This window comes from Desmodus rotundus, chromosome 11 (assembly GCF_022682495.2).
Source record: "Desmodus rotundus isolate HL8 chromosome 11, HLdesRot8A.1, whole genome shotgun sequence".
Lineage (NCBI taxonomy): Eukaryota > Metazoa > Chordata > Mammalia > Chiroptera > Phyllostomidae > Desmodus > Desmodus rotundus.
The window spans coordinates 91,910,946-91,930,218 of record NC_071397.1 but is presented as its reverse complement, the minus strand read 5'-3'; the positions used below and the strand labels follow the sequence as shown (position 1 = coordinate 91,930,218).

At 46.0% G+C, this 19,273-nt stretch overlaps 1 protein-coding gene across 3 annotated transcripts in view; it reads right to left on the bottom strand.

Annotated features, from left to right (window-relative positions):
• Window positions 1-19,273, bottom strand: part of PLEKHG1 (pleckstrin homology and RhoGEF domain containing G1) — a 200,388-nt gene that overhangs the window by 173,412 nt on the left and 7,703 nt on the right. The window contains exon 2 of one of the 3 annotated variants that reach the window (XM_045188902.2): window positions 18,905-19,012. The exons of the other annotated variants lie outside the window; for them this stretch is intronic. The gene's annotated coding sequence lies outside the window, so the exon portion shown is untranslated. The remainder of the gene's footprint in view (window positions 1-18,904; window positions 19,013-19,273) is intronic. 3 annotated transcript variants of the gene reach the window in all.

Here is a 19,273-nt window from a genome sequence, read left to right as displayed (position 1 = left end):
TAAAAATAAATATTAACGGAGGCCTTCGTCTGTTCTTAAAACATAGAATAAAGCCTGCATTCCATAAAACTCGCTGCATATTGCATAGCAACATGTTTGGAAGGCAACAAAGCAGAAATTGTTTATTATTATCTCTGTAATCTGGATTTACGTTTCTAACGATCGCAGATGGCAATGAACTCCTCCAATAGCGCTGAAGGCAAGAGAGTGATGAAAACCTTTTCTAATTGGGGCAAGCATATGTTGACACAGATATTTATATCCCGCTCTGCCAGGCAGGGCACATGGTTATCCAATGTTGTTAACCCTATAATCTTAACAAACAAACTCTGTGTCAATGTTGGATTTTTCAGGTAGGTAGTAATTTTTTTAACTGCATACTTGCAGACTAGACTAATAAATTTTATTTTTTTTAAGATTCAGGTCAAACACCAGTGCAGTTTCCCAGAAGGAAACCAGATGTTTAAGTTTTCTTCTCAAAAATGATGTTAGTGCTGATTTAGAAAAAAACAAGACCACTGTTATTTGTCAGTTCAAGTTTCGTTCCTTGGGATTTGCACCACAATAGTCCATGGAAATGTTGGAAGAAGCCATGAAACCCTTACATTTGGACAAAAGAAAACTTTCACTTCAGAACCAAGATGGCTGCAACGTTAGCAAAATTCAGCAGCAGAGGTACCGGTGCCTCTGATTGTCTCGTAAGTGCAAGATGTAAGAGATTTTATAGCTTCTAAGTAAAGCGTCGGAAGAAAAATGATTAAAAACTTTCCATCTCTGTCTGCCACTGACATGCCTTTCAAGACATAAATATTTTTCATTTTTCAAATAAATATTTTGTCCAGAATTTGACATGGGATAAACAAGCATGTCTGTCCATGGAACCGCTGACTTCACCCGTTGGAGCACCCCCCCCCCCCCCCGGACGCGGGGTCTGGGGGCAGACCCTTCCCCTGTCTGTCACAGACAGCTCACCACACCAGCGAGTCTAGACGGTTCTGTCTCCCCTTCCTCTCACTGTGTCCCATTCCCCATAAAGCACCAGTTATTCACTACTTTTCTTTCATGAGCTTTTCTGAGTTTTCTAACGGAGGACAAAGATATTTAACTTTTCATAGATTTCTGTAGCCTTGACCTAAACTGAGAGTAAAAATAACACAATGTTTCAGGGTGAAAATGGACCTGCTCACAGTACTTGGTAGGATATCGCCCCTCCCTCAGGCACCCCAAACAATAGGCTTGAATTCTCTGATCACGGGCCTTCCAGGCTTGCGAAATGGAACTGATAAACACTTCCCGCAGGAGCTCTTCTTACCTTAAATATTTTGGGGGTATCATAACTGAACCTTAAAAACAAAGACCACTTGCTGGCAGGGTACCTCTGAGGGGTCAGGAAAAGCGAGTGCAGCTGTTGTGCACCCTTTTCCCGCCACTGCCGAGTGCCAGGCAGGGAACAGAACCCAGCTGGCTGTGTCCCCAAGGTCCCCCTTCACAGACAGAACCCACAGGAGACCAAAACTGACCCCAGGTCTCAAGGCGTTGGATGGATGCTCCGGGGCCAGAGTGTCCAACCCTTAGCCTTCGGGAAAGACCACACTGAGACCTAGCTAGGGCCGGGAGCTCTGAACCTTTGCCTCCAGACCTCTGGATTGGATAGCACCCTCTCTTCGGGCAAACGGGCAATATTTCTATATACCCTTCCTTACAGGAAACAAAACACGGCCTTTTTCCCCTTTAGTGACCTGCAGGTCATTATTCTTCCACATTTTGGACACTAGGCCCCTGACTATTGCCTGTGTCGCAGATCCTTTCTCTGAGTCTGTTCCTCTTTTTGGTGTTTTTCGCTCTTTTTTCATTGCCCTTGTGACTTTTTGCTGGCGTGAAAGCATCCAAAAGTAACGCACAGGTATCCCTCCTTACCCCTACATACTTCATCATGGACCCCCAAAGTGACATTTTCCTATAAAACCACCATCCATTACTGCACTCAAGAAAATGGACAAAAATTCCATGATGCCATCTAACATCCACTCCATGTTCAAAGTCAACATCGTCTTTTATGGGCTCAATTGCAGCCCCCCAAATTTATTTGTTGAAGACCTAACCCCCCAGGGCCGGAGAAGGTACGTGTATTTGGGGATGGGGTCTTTAAAGAATAACTAAATTAAAATGAGGTCAGTAGGGTGGGCCCCAATCCACTCTGACTCCTGTCTTTAAAAGGAAATGCGGACAGACACACACACAGGGAGGACCACTTGAGGACACTGGAAGGAGATAGACATCTACAAGCTAAAGAGACAGGCCTCAGAATGAAACCAACTGCCCACACCTTGAGCATGACCTTCTAGCCTCTAGAACTTTGAGAAGATAAAGTCTGGTTATTTAAAGTCTGCAGTCCTTTGTTATGGCGGCCCTCACAGCTAATATACTACCTTAAGATTATTTTAGAGTTATTTTATAGTTTTTGTAAATCTGTGATGCAATCAAGCTTCACTCATTACATTTGGTTGTTATGGAAAAATTAGGGGCTTATGGCAGACAAACTGGATTTCAAATACAGCTTTGAAACCAGTTCCTTGTTTCTTCTGGCCTTCGGCTTCTTCCTGAGAGACCACACCGTGTCGGCCGCTGTGGAGGTTGGGCTGATGACGGTAACCACTCGGAACAAGCCAAAACTATAGACAGTTCCTGGCGCAGTTTTCTGAAGGAAGGATGAAGAACGGCTCGCTATGCCTGTAAGAATCATGAGGATGCTAACAGGGCCTCCCTACTTGTCTTTCACAAACTGGAACTGGGCTGGTTCGATTTCTTCAAAGAAACTGTCCTGCAGCAGTCACCCACCAAGTCCTGCGTCGCACGGAGGCCCTCCTTCTCCCACGAGGAGTTACAATCTGGACGGGGGTGAAATGCACACCATGAAATCATTGTTCTGCGTCATGGAAGGCAGTGTTGGAGCACTCACTTTGTGTTAGGGCCTGTGCTGAACACCTTGGAAATGAATGCATTTGTTCTCCATCGGAAACCCAGGAGGTGGTACTGTTTTCTCCTTACAGAATGTAACAAAGAGGAAAACTGGGGCTCAGGCGTTGAGGGTAGGGGAAGGAGCTAGGGTTCTCCTGCGGTCACAGTCCTCTAGGGGTGGTAGGACAGGACCCCAAGGACAAGGAGCAGGAAAAGGTAAAGTAGGAAAGCATGAGCATGCCCAAGGCCCAGGCACTCCCTGGCCGCCTGGAGCTCAGGGTAGGAGAGGAAGAAGAGCTGGAAGAAGAGGCTAGGGCTCAGCGTGACAAATGTGTAATAAGCCCTGCAGGCGTAGGAGATCACCGCAGGATGTTACGCAAGGGCTGTATCTCCGAGGCTCTGCACACTGCACCCCTAAGGGGGTGAAAGACGCGGACCCTCCTGATGAAGGGCTCTTATGTTATGTCCACGGTTCTCAAAAAGTTCTCTCAGGACCACACGCATGCTTAAAAACTGCTGCTGATCCCAAAGAGCTCTGGATTGGGTGGGTTATGAATTCTAATATTTATCATATTAGAGACTAAAACTGAAACATTTTCAAGGTATGTATGAATTTATTTTACAATAACAGCCATAAACCTGCTACATGTTAATATACATATTAGTTCAATGAAAAGTCATATTCTTTAAACCAAAACCATTCAGTAAGACGAGTGGCATAGTTCTACAGTGTTCTAAGTCTCTGTATGCCTGGCTTTAGAGAAGGTGGCTGCATCCTCACGTGGACTCTGCATTCAGTGTGCTGGGAGAGCTATGTCAGGGGGTCTCAGGAAAACCCACTGTGCCTTTCACAGAGGGTAAAAATAGCAGACAATGTCTCGGCATTGTTACAAAAACAGTGTGGCCTCATGGACCCCCAAAAGGGTCTTCAGGACCCACATATGGACGCTTAAACATACTCTAAAGACTGCTGATCTAAAACCTAATGATTTTAAGGGGTGGGGAATGGGGGAAACGTGGCCAAGAGCAAAATCCAAAATGCCCTCTACTGCTTTTTACGAAGGGACATTGAAAGTGGTGCCTACGTCCTCAGAAAGCACTGCCGAGAGATGGCTCGTCTTCGGCCCCAGCAGCAGAAGCTCTCATAAAACTATGTGATGTCCACAGCACCCCCAGCCCCCACGGTTATTTGACTTGTAAAATGAAAAAAAAAAAAAAAAAAACCACCCTCCCCATCTGTTTTCCTCTTTGCAGCTGCACCTGTGTGGTTTAAGGCATGATAACATCAGCTGTGACTTCAGTGCCACTTGATAAATTACAGGAGAGTGAGGTTTGGGGGTGGAGAGAAGTGAAACTTCAAGAATGTGTCCCTGACATACAGGATACTTAACAAATGACAGGAGTGGCCTCAGCAAGCTTGCTTGGTCATTTCCTACAGAACAAAAAATGCTAATTAAGTCCCTGTATCTATTGGACACAAAAGGAAGTGCCACCTCCTCTCTGACAGCTGAAACAATGCAGTTAACTAGGTCTTTCTCCTTAGAAGGGGGAGGGTGCTGCTATAAAGCCTCCCTTTGTTTTTGGTCCAATAAAAGGGCCTTACACACTTTCAGGCACTTAGGAGGCCTTGAAACAAACATTTGTTGAATTTTAATTTCAATTCCAGGGAGAAGTTCTAAATTTGTTTTTAAGGGGAAAGTCTCCAACTTCCTGTGGCAGTAAAATGCCACAAGTGTATCTTACAGCACCCCTCCGATAACACATCATCTGGGAAGATCTGTCTCCCTTCAACAAAACCTGTCTTGGGAGGGGGGGGTTAGGGGAGAGGTTCCTGCTGACTGCACACGGGAGCGGGGCACCAGCAAGGGCGTGCAACCTCTTCAGAAGAATGTGAGCCTTGCTGGCCTGCCTGGAGCGTGGGCTTCCAGGGTCCAGCTTGCTCACCTGGCTCAAGTTAAGTGGCATGGAGGGTGAATTCTTGAGGTAGCTTGATGCTGCCCGAGAACTTTGGGCACCAAAGACTGCCCCATGGCAGGTGGGATGAGCTAGGGAGGAAGGGCACAGGGTGGGCACCCACCAAGCTGTCCCTACACACTGGAACAGCCTGGTGTCTCCAGTTATTTTGATTTTTTCCAACTTCCAAAAAAAGCCTGTCACTGGGAAGGCTTCCTCGTTGTTACGAGGCAGTATAACAAACTATTATTCTTTATCTCTAGGCTAAAATTACTATTCATCACTATAGTACCTAGACTAGGGCCTTACAGATGCTAAGTGTTCACATAAATTTTTGCTTTTCTCAAGATTCATTCATTTAACACAGCATAATTCCGACACCTCTCATATAGTATCATTCTGCTCTCTACTTCCTTCCCCCTGGCATAATGTGAGTGAGTGCTGGTGGCACAATCGGGTGTCCCCAGAGGCTGACAGAATCCTCAGGGGACGGAACATGTTGGGGACCAGTAAGGGAAACAGAGGCTCAAATGTGAATTGGATCAAATGTGTCTCTTTCATCTACAGCTCAGGGTCAACCGCACTAGCAAGACACAGCTGGACAGGAGCAGAGAGGATGGCAACGTGATAGGGGGTAGCCGCTGCCACCAGGAAGTGAATTGTAAGGTGTTCAAGGGTCAGATGTCACCTACACGGAAAGCAGGCATCATAAAGAGGACAAGATGTGCAGCCAAAATGACCACAAGACGTGAATTCTGGTGGCATTCACAATTACAGACACCATTCTGGGTTCCTATCAGTGCTCAACACCAACATCTACGTTCACCTGGTGTTCCCCAGGTTCCATACTGTGTGCTCACACTGTTTACAGTGATTTGCACAACAAGCCCTCTGAAGCTAGGTGGGCTAACACGATCCGAGAGACGGTGGCCAGCTTACTACACCCCAGCCAAGTAGCAGCTCCATCGCCCTGTCGCTCTGGAACAGAGTCTCCTTGCATAGGCACGAGGCACCCACAAAATATCATTACCGTACATTAGGGGACAATCGGAACTAACGCGTGAGGACTTACTGCTTGCCAGGCACTGCTCTGAGCACATGACAAGTGTTAACTCAATTTCTCTTTGCAATAACTCCAGGAGTGTGCTACTATCATTAAAGTCATTTTAAAATGAGAAAACAGAAGCCCCAAAAAACTAAAGAAAGAGAAGCCAGAGGTTTTGTTTTCCTTACAGAGGCAGGATAAATTGCATGGTTTTATTTACCACTTAAGGCTGGCTACCACTTTTAACATCAACACTTGAGGTTTATTTGGGTAACTCTAAGAAAGACAGTCTTCTTCCTCCATCCCGTTACCCCGCCTGACTTCTCTTCGTGGCGCTGGCCATTCCTGGAGACCCTGGATGTTGACTTGCTTCTGTCCCTCTCCTGCAGAGAACGCAGACTTCCCCAGGGCAGAGCCTCGGTTTTGTTCTCCCTTGTACCCTAAGTGCCCACACAAGGAATGAATGACGCCTGGCACAGAACAGACACACAGATATTTGCTGAATGAACCCACACACATGTGCGCACACATGCCTCCTTATGGTAGAGGAGTCTAGACGAGTTCAAAAAAATAGCTAAGCCTGTCAAAAAAATCTGGCAACTTAAAAGACAAGCACAATAGAACACGCTTGGCCCTGTTCACCCCCACTTGGATTAAGTGGGTGTGGAGTACCTGATGGTCACAGAGGGTGTGGCAGTGTTTGCTCAGAGCCCTTCCCCACTTGCACAAATATTGAAGGGGTCTGCGGGGGGGCGGGGCACAGAGAACAGGCCAGGTGGCCACAGCAATCTCCTGTGCGATCAGGACCCACCGGGTCTGGCCTGGGTGTGGCAGGGGAGGGCAGAGCGGAGGGCGGGCATCTTTCTGTGGTGAGACGCAGTCTGGCTGCCCAGCGTCTGGGGCTTCCTGCCTGTGGCCAGGCGAGGATGTGGAGAAGCCCACGTTTAGAATTATTTCTAATTACTAAAACTGAATCTGTGATTTTCTTTCCCTATGCACACACACATATCCTCTTTCAGATTAAAAACACAGTAAGAATGATAAAAGCATTCAGAATGAAAAAAGCAAAAGTAAACACAAAGAAAGACAAAAATAAAGATAAACACAGTAAGAATACAAAGATGCTAGTGATCCAATAAGACGTGGCATTTATACAGAAGACACAGCAGCAGAAACGTTTGTTAGCGTTAATGCTACAAAAACATCCTCCTTAACTCAAAACCTATCTTTGGGGAAAAAGAAATTAATTTATGCCCCAAACTACGAGCAGTCCAGCAGCAAACATGCTGCGTTCTAATCGCTCACAGTCCCGCTGCGGCGCTGAGCTGGTTTTCACCATCGCGCCTGCAACAGGCAGAGGCGCCTCGTTCTGAGCCCTGGGTCTCTGGAGCTCTGGGCAGCATGACGTGGGAGGCAGAGTAAACCAAAGAACACTTCTTCTTTCGTGTCCGATGAGAGACAACATGCATTTTGCTTTCTTTCGCCCTCTACCTGGTCCACGAAAGCTACCCGTGGGCCCTCAGAACTCTCCTGCTCCTGAACTGCCTTCCTTCCTACTACTCATCCACTCCCTTGGTAGAGAGGGTCTCAGTGGGTATTGGAATAAAGCAGTTGACACTAAATTAATTCGAATAAAACCGTGTCAGAAAAATATGTCTATTTCCACAATTTTCAACGGCCCTGGAAAGGGAGTATGAATGCTAAACGTCTTCTGTTAGGTGAGCTGGGTTATGAGCAAATGCGAGGATGGGGAAAGCGAAACAAAAACGAAAATAAAAAACGCTGCAAGGGCAGGAGAGAGGGGAATGTGAGAGGATGTGGGGGGATTTATGGGCCAGAGGCAGGGACTTGTGGAGGCAGGACGGGCTGAAACGACCGGGAGGGCTGACACTGCATAGAGGAACCCTGAGCTCAGAACAGAGGTGACCTTTGAACCCCACCCCCAAACTGGGAGTACATGGATCTCTCAAAAGGTAGGATTTTGAAAAAGGCTATCACTTGAGTCAAAATGTCTAGAACCGGTGCCCAAAGCAACTCTAACCTGCTTTTTGCTTCCAAGAGCTACTTCTCTTTGATTTCTGAACGCTCAGGGGTTTTCCCCACAAGGCTAACAGTGCCTGCTGTCCCTCCACGTGACTCCCCTCGCCTCCAAGTAAGTAGAACGCCATGGGGCGACCAGCGGGAGGTCTCTGGCAAAGGCTGGGCCGGGGCGCATCGCCCTTTGGATAACTTGAAGACCCCCTGTATTTAGTTACCTGAATGCATTTGCCCCACACCTGGCAGGAAATCCCCACTGCTTCTGGAACTCTGTTTTGTCAGGTCGAAAACTTCCCAGGTGACCCTCTCAGTGAAGTGCCTCTCGGCTTCTGCAGACTGTGCCAGTCACTGTCCTAACCAACACCATGTTCCTGAGCAGCTCACGAGAACCAACTGCTCACCTTTAGCATCTTGCCAGAGAGTTGTTAAAGCCATCATTACAATGTAAATACTATAAACTTAAAATTAGATAAATTGTACTAAAAACAAAGGTACGAGGGCTTAAAACTCATCATTTCTTAATGATTTTACTGCGTTTTAGTGTTGTCTTCGCTCGGGAGGCTCCTGACATCCATTTCACGGGTCCGGGAGGAAGGCTCTGGCAGTGGTGTGCTAGCGCACGTTTCTTCCCAACACTGCACTCAGCAATGCCGCGTTGGCAGCGTGCAAGTGGCCACAGGGAACACTTACACCATGAAAGCAGGCAAATCCTACAAATCACAGCTTGATTTCCTCTCTTCACGTCTAAGAAAGTGATGGAGAAAATGTCAATGATACAGATTAAATGTGAAAGTGTGTGTCTTTAGCTGTTAACATCGTATAAACACCACCAAAAACTGAGCGAAGATTCATCCAGCACTTAGCTCCGCAGGAGTCACTCATGTCAGTGACAGACGAGTGATGGGCTGACATGTGTCCTTGCTGTTGCACTTTTGTCTTTTTAATGTGAAAGAAAATATCTAACAATAGTCATGTTGAAACTATGTTCGCTTATGAACAGGTTGGTTACGAACAGCTGAAGTTGAACAAATACCAACAAAAGCATGCTATGAGAAGCAATTTGCATCTTGGTTATTATTTGTAAATTCTGTGCTACACATCCTTCATATCCATATAATGTATAATGAATTATGTTACATGTGTGTATATGTATATCACACACACACACAGTCCCCCACCCCCACCCCAGCAGGTTGTTAAACATTTATGCACACACGCCCTATTAGCTTTTCATCGCCCCTGAGTTTGGATATAGTCCCTCACTCCTTCAGGCCTGTTCCCACACCCCAGGCCCTCCACAAAACAATGCTTGCTGATATGCCCATCAATAAGCTGCGACAGAGTGTCTGTCAAACACCCTCAGAGAATGGAAGGAAATCCTTTGCATTTAGAAGCCTGGTGAGCACTCCGCTGCTCCCCCTCAGAAGCCCACTCTCACCAGTTGGAAGCTTTATTCACCACTCACCATCAGCATCACAGTTCTTAACATTCTTGAGCAGCTCAGAAAGGGATAAACACCTTTAAATTATACCCGAACCTTACTGAGTTCTATGGGAAACAATGCCAAGGAGACCCAGAGTCCTGTACTTTCAAAGGCCTCATTTTCCTAACAAACAGCCTTCTTCTAAAAGGTTCCTGTCATTTGAATAGTTGAAAAAAATTTATGTGCAAGTTTATTTTACTACACTAGTAATTAACTGGTTGATTACTGTTCATCAATTCACTTTAAATTTCACTAGGATATCGAGTTTGACTTCGGAATTCCAGCAGAAGACCACTCTATTGACTCAACTGGAGGATAAAAGCCCTGTCTTAGCGAAAACTTTTTTGAAAAGGAAGTCTCCTAATTCTTCCCCAGGCCACCGTGAAAACAAGTGTGATTGAAGTGACTGCTGCTCTCCAAACCCAGCCAAGTGCAATGGAGTCGACAGTCTTCACCAGAAGCAAACCACTGAGTGAGTGAGTTGTGTTTTTTTTTTAACTTAACAAACCCTCCAACTCAGGATACCCTGTTACAAAGGACTTCCTGTAATTCTCCCGGAACAGGCAAAAGAAGAAAATTCATAGAATTTCAGTTTCTGAAAATATACAACTCAATTATACATCTTCAAATTCTTAACCTTGGCAAAAATCTTTGTTACCTAAGTTCTTCATTTTCTTTCTAACCCTCTCAATGGTATTTAAATCATCCCTCCCTCAGTTCAGATCTTAATGCTAGGACTTCAACAATTACCAATGTTTTTTTATTGTAATAGATTGAGAATATTGCAACCTCAATCATTTCTTTGATTAATCAGTTCAGTCCAAATGAGGAGTCCTTCAAGCTAGTGCCTGAATAGTAACCCTCTGACAGCAAAGCAAGTTCTTACAAGATGGTAAGCTGAGGGAGGCCGCAAACCATATTAGTTTTCAGGTGTTTCCTGATGTCACCGGGAATGACTGACATCCTATGATGATTAGCATCTTGAGAAGTTTCCTCCCCAGAAAAAACTGCTTCTGCCTCGGTTAGTAAACAGCCCTTGCTAGAATGAAATGTGTGTTGGAAATGCCCAAGTTGTTAATCAAACATGAGCATCTAACATTTATTTGTACTTAAGCAGGGCAACCCACCAGGTGTTAAACATTTTAGATGTGTTTTTTCCTTTAGAGAAGACATCCCAGCACTCAAGTAGTTTTCCAATAACGTAACCCTCAATTTTAGCTAGGTATGTGGCTGCCCAAAATTACGATGCCATCTCTCAGAGCAACAAGATGGAAGGAGCTGGAGTTCCTACGAGGGGAGAGCTACCTACTGGCCTGGGACTATTCAGAGCTGTGAGTCCCACCTCTCCCCCACACTCTGAGATGAACCCACCCCTAATCCACACACCACGTGCACTGTGAGCATGAGATCTGGGGCCAGTCTGGGGGCACGGATCCCGATGCTACCATTGATTAGCTGGGTGTCTTTGGACAAGCTATCCAAACACGTTTACACCACAGTGTCCTGATCTATGAAATGGGGATGATTGAACGCATTCAAAGTGCTTGTGAGCACGAAATTAGTAAATAGGTACAAAGCCTGGACTAGTCAGTGCTCAGGCCATGCTAGCTGTCATTTCCACTGCGGCCACTGCCACTGCAGCCAGCAGGCCAGGGGGTGTTACTCTTTGGTGCAGCAGGAAATGACAGGATAGGTGGCGCATGGAACCCAGAAGGTGAAGCTCCATAACCATCACCCCAGACCCCTGCACTTCCTGTCATTCTCCCCATTCCTGTTCCCTTGAGACCCCGCCCCTTCCAGTCACCTTATTGCTTCTGTAGAATTTCCACTCTATCCCTTCCGCAGACTTCACCCACTGTAATCCCTCCCTAGTCTGATTCTTCTCACAAGAATGTGTAGCCTATGGGTATTTACATCTCCATATATTTCCTGTTGTGAGAATTCAAGTAAATACACACTACAAGCATCCCCCCTGGGGAAAGGGGCTGTGATGAAGGAGAAAGGGAAATAACGCAGCTGCCAGCTCCCAGAGGTGGGAAGGAGGCCCAGCAGGAGCAAGCAGAGGACTCTGGCCTGCACTCTGGGGCTGGTCCGAGGGGAAGGGCACAGACTCTCACACAGAAAAGGCTGAAGGTGCAGGTTCTGCTGCAAAGCTGTCAGACTTGGCCGTCATGCTTCAAAGCCCTCCTCCGTGTTGTAGAGAGGGGCCGAACTTTCCTGAGGTTGCGGGTTACCCAGAGTTTCGTTCACCTCAAATCCCAGGCTAATTTGCCTCAGAGCAAGTACGGTGCTGGAAACAGAGGACAAGTCCTTCCAATCATGAAATCGAGAAGGCATTTCCGTGTGCCAGATGAACATGTCTACACTTATCATGAGAAATGATCTGCCAGTGTGTTATTGACAAGACTAGTTGTGACCTCAAAATTTATTAGGGAGCCCAGTGTGCCTGACAGCAATCTTCCTGAGATAGGAATCTAAAGTGTAAACCAGTCTTTCGTTCAGGTTAGCACAAAACCTGATTTTCATGTAACTATTGTTCCCCAGTGTTTACTCAAAAGAGAGGGTAAAACTACAAGGATTTCCTTAAATCTCATTATTAGCAGTAAAAGCTCTTGGAATTAACCCTCAAAAGGGCAGTGCACTGCCTAGCAGTGAAACTACAGCGTGGCCTTCCCACTCCACGGCAGACCACGGGGGACCACGGCAACAGTGAGGAACCCTGAAGGCTCGACCTGGAGAGACAGAGTCAGACGGAGAGGCTGGGAGGCCTGGGGGGGCGCCACCCCGCAAAGCCAGCGTCTACTCGGTAGCCCCTTGCACCCAGTCAAACCTTGGGGGCCTTCTACCTTGTTTTGGGAACTCTCATCTCAGAGATTGCCAACAACGGCGGTTTGGCAACACGGGAGAAACCACAACTGTCCATTCATCAGCTGCTGAAGGCCAAGCGCTGTGAAACAGTTTATCCACTATTTTTCCACGCTCATAACAATCCTATACAGTACTTATAATTTCTGCCCATTCTATGGTTGAAGAAAGAGCTAGGAAGTAGTACAGTTCATATGCAAAAGATAATCACTCAGCTCTAAAAGGGTGAACCACGTGATTTGTATTTCCTGTTCAAGAAGGGGGAGGAGAGGAGGAATTTCTGACCCCTCTGAGGCAAGAGAGGCAGGCTCAAAGGCAGCCCATCCCAAGCCGGAACTCTGAAGGCACTTGCTCATTACAAGATGCTGGTGTTAGTCCTACAGTACCTGTAAACGTTAGACAGAGCTAGGCCTCAGCTCCGTGATGAGTCAAGTGGGCTTTCTTTTATTAGCCCACACTCCCTCTTTTTATGGAGTTCTCTTCCAAGAATAAAACCTAAGAACACAACCTGTCCACTCATCGGCGCAGTGCCAATATGTAATGCTTGAGATGAGACAGTAAACACAACAGGCAGAAGACCCGTTCTTCTGTTCGGGTCTGAGTCTGAGAAGACTCGAACAGGTACGTGAGACTAGGAGAAGGGGAAGAGCTGAATTAAGGGAGTACTGTTGTCGTCAGCAGGCATCTTAACTGTGGGGTGCTTATAGGAAGAGTGTGTCCTTATCAGCTGCAAATGCATACTGAAGTATTTATGGGTTAAATAGAATGGTACCTGGATTTGCCTTTAATATCCCGAGTGGGGGAGGGGACACCAACGGGGGAAAAAGACAAAACAAGATTGCCAAATGTTTATAATTGCTGAATCTGGAAGAGGGGTACATGAGGCTTATCATACTGTTTTTCTCTACTTGTGTTTTTTGGAAATTCCTTTAACCAGAAAATGAATCCCTCCCTCTGCAAAGCTTAAAAAGATAAACATTAATTTATAGTGTGTCAATCAGGCAGACACGCATGCTATGCAGAAAAATAAACCAAGAAAGGGCGATGGGAAATGCTCAGAGGGGGTGGATAAATGTAATATTTCCACATGCACATAGTCATTATTTCATACATATAATTTAAGAAAACACGAGTCGATAATCAGTGTAAGGCATCAACACACACCATTACCATTTAATTACCATTAAAATGGTAATTAAAGGATGCATAGTTTTTCAAGAAACAAGAGAGCAATTTGGGTTTTATGAAAGACGTGAATTTTGAAGAAATGTTCATGAAAATAATGGCAGCTAATATTCACCTAACTTTTCTCTCTGATAAAAGTAGGTTGTGCACGCACGTTAAAGGATGATTGCATCTGATCCCCCGTTATAACCCCAGAAGCTGAGACTGTTTCCCTCCCCTCTAACATGCTGCCCCTGAGCTTGCAGAGTCTGGACAGCTTCCCCAAGGTCATGCAGACTCTAAGTGGTGGAACCCGTTTTGAATCCAGGTGGTCCAGCTCCAGAATCTGAACGTTTGTCACACGACACTGCCTCCTGTGATGGATAAGCAGCACTTGGATAAATGATGGGTACAAGACTAGACATAAATATGAAGCTGTGACTCGGTATTTCCTGAGTGTTTGCCACGCATGAGAAGTTGTCTGGTGCTGTGAGTTCTGGGGAGGAATAAGGCAGATATGGGGGAGCAGGCAGGAGCAAGCTTTTCTAGGTAGGACGATGCCAGAGAGCAGATACTACGGGCAAGAGGCCCAGTCAGGCCGCAAGGACACTTCTCCAGAAGCCCAGGAGTCTGAGGGCAGGAATGGAGGAAGGAGAAGTCACTGGGCAGGTTCTCTGCCACTTCTCTTCCTGTGCACCCACCACCATCACCACCCACCCACCCACATCTACATGCCTGCCGCACCTCGGGCTGCTGATCTCATTCTAGAACGTGGTGCTACCGCAGTATCAGACAACCAGAACTTACCTAAGAAGCAGAGAATGGTGATGGCCAAGGTGACTCTGACAGATTCAAAAAAACATTTAAGCTTTTCTCTGTGCTGGGCACTGGTCGAAAACATTGGAAATACAGTGTGAACAACACGAGGTCTCTCTTCTCATGAAGAACAGGCAAGAGACAAATACATCCTTTGTCAGGTGTTGATAAACGCTAGACATACAAATGAAGTGGGGTAAGAAGGCCACAGAGGGCATGATCAGGAAGATTTCTCCGATAAGAGGACACCTGAGCAGGAAACTGGAAAAAGTGAGAGAGTAGGTCTTCAGTATCCGGGGGAGAATGTTCCAGACAGAAAGCACTTTGAGGCGGGAGCTTGTCTGGCATATTTGGGGACTTAGAAGCCGGCTGGCCAAGGCACAGTGAGCACATGGTGGGTAGGAGGTAAGATTGGAGCAAGCGGGCAGAGCAGGGCCAGCCTGGGCGGGTTCCCAGGGGCTGTTCCGTGGACTGGCTGTTGGCTCTGAATGAGACAGGAAACCGCTAGAGGAGTCTGAATTAGTCGACATAGGCACGGGTTCACTTTGGCTGCTGGAAGGTAGTAGGGGGTGTGGGTCTAAGCAAGGAGGCCAGTTAGGAGCCTATTACAGCAATCCAGGGAGAGACAGCAGTGGACGGGATGAAATGGGAGCAGTGAGGACTGGATGAGAAGAACAAGGGGATTCTGCATGTTTTGGGTAGAGTCCACAGGGTTTGCCTGTGGATTGGACCTGAGCTGTGGGGGATGTGACCAGAGAAACATTAAAGGCTTTCAAACTGAGCCTTTCCTCTCTACCTTAAGTTCTGCCATCAACCTTCCCTTGGGGGTTAAGCCTTTAGCAGGGGCATTCACTGGTCAGATTCGAGTTCTAAACATAGCAATCCCTGCTGGCTCAGCAATTATTCTACTTGTCTAGGCAAGAGATAAGCATCTGCAAGGCTGGGAGGGGGCATGAATAAGTGCAAATGGATTGAGAACTGTTTAGGAAGTTGTTGCTAACTGATTGGACAAGGCAGGAAAGGAAAGGAAAATGGCTTGTCCTGACCAGTGAATTGTGGTGCTATGAACTAAGAATTGCATAGGAGGGGGGAAAAAAGCAACCCTAGGAAGTCAGAGGTAGGTCTGGAAATAGAGATTATGAATCCATTTCTGGGTGGGTGACTTTGAATCAATTGTGCAAAAGCCAATAGATAAATCCCAGCAGGCATGTAAGTAAGAATGGGGGGCTCAGACAGGCCCGCTGCATGGTTTTTCTTTTGATTTATTTTGAAATACAATAGGACCTCACTCTTTGAGCCAGAAAATTTAAATCAGAACACTATAAGAGGAATGTCATTTCATTATTTTCGAAGAGGCATAGTAACTAAAACTAGGCTACCAGATCCGCTCTCTTTTTAACACAATATGATCCTTCAAAGACCTGTCTTAAAAACTAAACTTACAAATAACAGAGCAATTTTTTTTTTACCAACACTAAACAATGTGGTTTGGCTACATTTGTCTTTTCCCCCCCAGTAAAAGGGCTAAATTCTGAATAGGAGAATAACAAGTATAGACTTCTTAAACTTGTTTTTACATTTCTGAGCTCTAAGTTGGTAAACTAGAATTAAGGTTTTCACCCACACGCTAGCATTGAATATGAGACTTCGCAATTCCACTCTACAGTGGAAATAGAGAACCAGACCAAACTTCAAGTCAGACATTTGGTTCAAGGTCAACGGTGTGCCCGAGAACATGCTCTCTACTAGGAACACGAGGATGAATGCAGCATAATCTCCATGTCCCAGGAGACCCACCGAAAGGTCCGGAGTGCCCTCCCCATGCAAACAAAGGCATGGTTATAGGGTTGGAGCAGGGCTGATGTCCTGTCTGGAAATGCAGAGCAGCCACTCCACTGGCTTGGAACGGTAGAAAGATTTCTTACCACTAAAATTTCTCTGATAGTTGTTTCTATTCCAGAATAAACACTGTTGACTTTCCAATTGCTCTATAAGCCAGTGAAAGGCAGGCAATGGACATAAATATTTATAGAGCACCGCATTTCCTGCAGACCCATAGAACTTCCAAAGCAAGAGCTCCTGGACTCCCCTTACAGAAAATCGTTTGAACAAAAACACTTTCTAAAGACACCTTTAGGAAGTGTTGAGTCAGAGCGCCCTCGGATTTCCCCAGTGGGTTTCCTTTCCTCCTCTTTCCTTCACTCCTCCTTTTCCTTTTTCCTCCCTCCTCTTCCTCTTCTTCTTTCTTCTTTTTGAAATATTTAGCTACCTACTCAGAATTTCCTGTCTTTGAGCAGTGCATGAAAACTGAGATTTTTGACTGAATTTGTTGAAATTCAGAAAAAAATTACTTTGTTTGACCACTTGCGCTCAGGAGCTCGGCGGAGTCCAGTGAGGGAAGGCAGACAACTGAATGGTTATGAAAATACTACATCGTGATTGCCCAAAATGAGGAAACGAGAATGCAAAGGAGCTGGAAGGACTGGGTGCTGCCCTTTGAGGGGGCTGGTTGGGAGGTGGGCTTCTCCCTCGTGGCTCAGAGAGCATCCCTTGTGGCCACGTGCTGCCTCAGTTACTTTTCTAAGAGAGCCACAGGACAGAGGCCTATGGAAGTAAAAGATGGAGACCAGTAGCAGGTAGGTCAAAGCAAATGAGAGTGTCCACGCTGCTTCCTCATTCCCATCGATTCCTTCTTGGGCTGCATTGCTTTGGCTAATATTCCAGTGCTGAAACAACCCGCTTCTTACCACCTCTTCTGTAGCATCTGTTCTGCACCTGCCATAGCTTCCCAACTGCCCCACCTGAATGATAGCCGGGCCTTCACCTGCTATGTCCCTCCCCTGCGTCATCAACAACAGTGGCTTTGCATCGGGCTTGTAAGCCGTGGTCAAGACCTTTGATGCTATAAAGCACTACACAACCCGGGCCCCGCCTACCTCTCCAGCTCCATCTCCCTTACTGCTTGCTCACAAACACAGACTGCCTTTCTTTCCCTCGAACTCCCAGAGCTTATTCTTCTCTTAAGGCCTCCACACATTATTTCTGTCTGTCTAGAACAGGAGTATCAAACCCATTTTCACTGGGGGCCACATCGGCCTTGTGGTTGCCTTCAAAGGGCCAAATGTAATTTAGGACAGTATACTCGTAAACTACTCCTTAACTGTTAAGTGAGAGCTCGGTGCTGCTGCCGGGTGGAAAGAAGGTGCCGGGCCGGATAAAACAAGGTGGAGGGCCGGATTCAGCCTGCGGGCCTTGTGTTTGCCACCTGTGTTCTAGAATGCCCTTTCTTCAGATCTACTCAGGATCATGTTTTGTTATTTAAACCTTCGCTCAGCGTTACCAGCTTACAGGGGCCTTTCTGACCACCCAGGCAATTAGCGTGGCCCCACCCCATGCCCTTTCCCTGTCTACTTTTCCTTAAAGCACTCACTACATAAAGTCTACCCGCACCCCAGATCTGGTCTGTTCATCGCTGTGTCCAGAGAACTTAGGAAATTATATTGTTCAATAAACGAATTCTAATCTGAATTCCCAAGTGTAATGAACATTGTATGTCTCAACTACGGTGAAACAAACAAAAACGTGGGTCTCTTCCTTGTCTCTGACCACTGACCCCTGCCTCAGGAAACTGAAGGGACTTCTCCCTCCACCGGGACAGCTTTTCCCAGTATTTTCACGTTGGATCATTGTCCCAGCCGTCTGGTAGCAGGGAATTAAACTGAAGTGGACATAATGAAAGAGCTGTTATTTATCAAGGGTTTATTCTGTACTAGGTGCTACCCATCCATTATGCATTTAAACCCATAACATCTCTATTACATGGTTTTGCCCCCATTTTAGAAGGCATTTTCAAATAACTTCCAAATGACATGTATAGACTGCCAAAGTTCAGACTATTCCTGCATTTCAACGCCGAGTTTTCAAACCTTAGAAAAACAAACCTATCGCTGCCATGCGTACCTTTTCCCCCATAAGTAACATCACAGAAACAGTGTTTGAACCGAGTACCACAATAAGTAAGCAAAGAAAGTAAGAAAGTATTTGCTTTGATTGCTATATCTGTTATGCATATTAAGTATCAAGTGAGAGTTTCCTCGGTCAAGAGTGTGGTATACGTTTCTGAAAGTTTGTGAAAGTGTTTTCTGCATATATTAGTAACCCCAAACCAAGGAGATGTTTAGAGTAGTTATGGCTAGCTAGTATGTCTTTAGCTAGTACAGGAATGTGTTCTTGTTTTCATTTATACAAGAAGTTAAAAACAGCCCTGATTGGTGTGGATCAGTTGGTTGGGCGTCACCCCACAAAGCAAAAAGATGGCCGGTTCAATTCCCGGTCAGGGCACATGCCCGAGTTAGGGGTTCGGTCTCAGGTCACGGTGCAAATGAAGGCAACTGATCAATGCTTCTCTCCATTTCTTTCTCCCTCCCCTCCCCTCACTCTCAAAATAAATAAATATTTTTAAAAGAAAGAAGTTAAAAATGAATATCCATTAAGTTCCTGCTGGGAAATTTCTGAAACTACAGTATCAGATTAGACAGTATCCCATCTTGATACAGCAGACCATAGAGCAAAACAAATCTTACTTCGCTCCTCAGGGGTATTCTGGGTTTTGGAAGGCACTGCTATTACGGAGCTCATCACACCTCCACTTTCAGGATTTCATAACATTTTCTCTCATGTCAGGATAAACTCTAAAAAGAATGACAGAAAGAAAATAGAAGAATGTTTTGTAGTCCTGACACGTTTTGGAAGTTTCCTGGATCCTCAGTTGCTGCAGGTAACGCTTCGTCAGGACAGGGTGCGTGCGTGGGCACTGAGTTCCACGAGCCCCAGCGGCGCTGCTTCCCTGTTACGTCCTCTGCCGTTTTAGTTTCCAGACCAGTTCTTATTAAATATTGTGATTAAATGGTATTCCTTAGAGTTGAATCTCACCAGGAGGGGGCTGGATAAGC